Raw genomic sequence first — 2500 nt, forward strand, 5'->3', positions numbered from 1 at the left:
TTTTAGCAATTTTAACAACACACCAAATATCAAGCAAATGTCGGGTACACTGGCACCAACTTGGACACTCACTGGGCAACAACCATAGACAGTTTAGTCCATTGTAGCTAAGCGATAGTAAAATTATATGTGACTTCCGAAGTTTCGTTAAACACGAGTCTTATTGTTTTTTAGTTTTTTTTCAACAACGAACAAAGCAACAAGATTTAACTGACTTATTATTGCAGCAATTCACTCTAATCACCATTAAATGGATGAGAGAAACGACTTCAGCTTACTGTGACAATAAAATTAGACAAAATCGTTCACTCTAGGTGTCTGAAGTCATTATGCAACAAAGCTGTTGTTTAACGTATCAATCAGGTTGATTAAATTAAAACATTGCCCCCCCGGCGGGAAATTGAACCCCGGTCTCCCGCGTGACAGGCGGGGATACTCACCACTATACTACCGAGGATCCAATGATTGGTTCAAGTCATGAAATCTGTTCCCTATATTTCAGAGGTTTTTTAGCAATTTTAACAACACACCAAATATCAAGCAAATGTCGGGTACACTGGCACCAACTTGGACACTCACTGGGCAACAACCATAGACAGTTTAGTCCATTGTAGCTAAGCGATTGTAAAATTATATGTGACTTCCGAAGTTTCGTTAAACACGAGACTTATTGTTTTTTAGTTTTTTTTTCAACAACGAACAAAGCAACAAGATTTAACTGACTTATTATTGCAGCAATTCACTCTAATCATCATTAAATGGATGAGAGAAACGACTTCAGCTTACTGTGACAATAATATTAGACAAAATCGTTCACTCTAGGTGTCTGAAGTCATTATGCAACAAAGCTGTTGTTTAACGTATCAATCAGGTTGATTAAATTAAAATATTGCCTCCCCGGCGGGGAATTGAACCCCGGTCTCCCGCGTGACAGGCGGGGATACTCACCACTATACTACCGAGGATCCAATGATTGGATCAAGTCATGAAATCTGTTCCCTATATTTCAGAGATTTTTTAGCAATTTCAACAACACACCAAATATCAAGCAACTGTCGGGTACACTAGCACCAACTCGGACACTCACTGGGCAACAACCATGGACAGTTTATTCCATTGTAGCTAAGCGATTGTAAAATTATATGTGACTTCGGAAGTTTCGTTAAACACGAGTCTTATTGTTTTTTAGTTTTTTTTCAACAACGAACAAAGCAACAAGATTTAACTGACTTATTATTGCAGCAATTCACTCTAATCACCATTAAATGGATGAGAGAAACGACTTCAGCTTACTGTGACAATAAAATTAGACAAAATCGTTCACTCTAGGTGTCTGAAGTCATTATGCAACAAAGCTGTTGTTTAACGTATCAATCAGGTTGATTAAATTAAAACATTGCCCCCCCGGCGGGAAATTGAACCCCGGTCTCCCGCGTGACAGGCGGGGATACTCACCACTATACTACCGAGGATCCAATGATTGGTTCAAGTCATGAAATCTGTTCCCTATATTTCAGAGGTTTTTTAGCAATTTTAACAACACACCAAATATCAAGCAAATGTCGGGTACACTGGCACCAACTTGGACACTCACCGGGCAACAACCATAGACAGTTTAGTCCATTGTAGCTAAGCGATAGTAAAATTATATGTGACTTCCGAAGTTTCGTTAAACACGAGTCTTATTGTTTTTTAGTTTTTTTTCAACAACGAACAAAGCAACAAGATTTAACTGACTTAAGATAGAAAAGCAAGCTTATCAGCTCGCCGCGAAGGGATAGTCGTAAGCCAGTTAGAAACTGTCTTAAATGACAAATTCAGGGCCTATTGTTAAGTCGGACTTATTCACAATTCACACTTTTCTTCACAGACTTTTTGGTTTTAAAACTGGATTCATTTAAAATTTAAAACTATTCTGGATAACTGCAAAACTTAAATACAAATTAAATCTGGTTATTGCGTCATGGTTGGGTCATCAAAGATTGCGTAATCACGGCGATGCTATGGACATCTGGTGGTTTTTAATCATGTTTAACCATCCATAACGAATATATTTCAATAAAAAATATTCGACAAGAAAGAATTAATTTTAAATTTAACACGTTTTTTAAACTTAACACGTAAAATAAATGAAAAGCACATTAAGAATGGAAAATGGAATTTAAACCTAAGGTGAAAAAGTTGTAGTCGCCACCGCAAGATGTCACAAGTCGTTAAACAATTATTTTAGCAGTTTTTCATTATTTACGGGAGAACTAATTTAGTTAACGAAATTATTTTTGTTCTGGTCGCACCGCATATTTTTTGTGTAATTTTTAAGACCAAAAAGTCTGAAATCTGTCGTGAAACACCCGAGCTATGGAGCGTTACATACAGACAGACATACAAAGTGACATGGCTTTTTTTTTCTGCGTATGCGATTATTAGCTTCGCCCTTCGGGCTCGCAATTATTGCAGCAATTCACTCTAATCACCATTAAATGGATGAGAGAAACGACTT

General features: G+C 37.1%; 1 non-coding gene across 1 annotated transcript; it reads right to left on the bottom strand.

Annotated features, from left to right (window-relative positions):
* Nucleotides 1-893: 893 nt before the first annotated feature.
* Trnad-guc lies at nt 894-965 on the bottom strand. Its single transcript has one exon. It is a non-coding gene; the product is annotated as a tRNA-Asp (tRNA).
* Nucleotides 966-2500: the final 1535 nt, after the last annotated feature.

Source organism: Daphnia pulicaria, chromosome 4 (assembly GCF_021234035.1).
Source record: "Daphnia pulicaria isolate SC F1-1A chromosome 4, SC_F0-13Bv2, whole genome shotgun sequence".
Taxonomy (NCBI): domain Eukaryota; kingdom Metazoa; phylum Arthropoda; class Branchiopoda; order Diplostraca; family Daphniidae; genus Daphnia; species Daphnia pulicaria.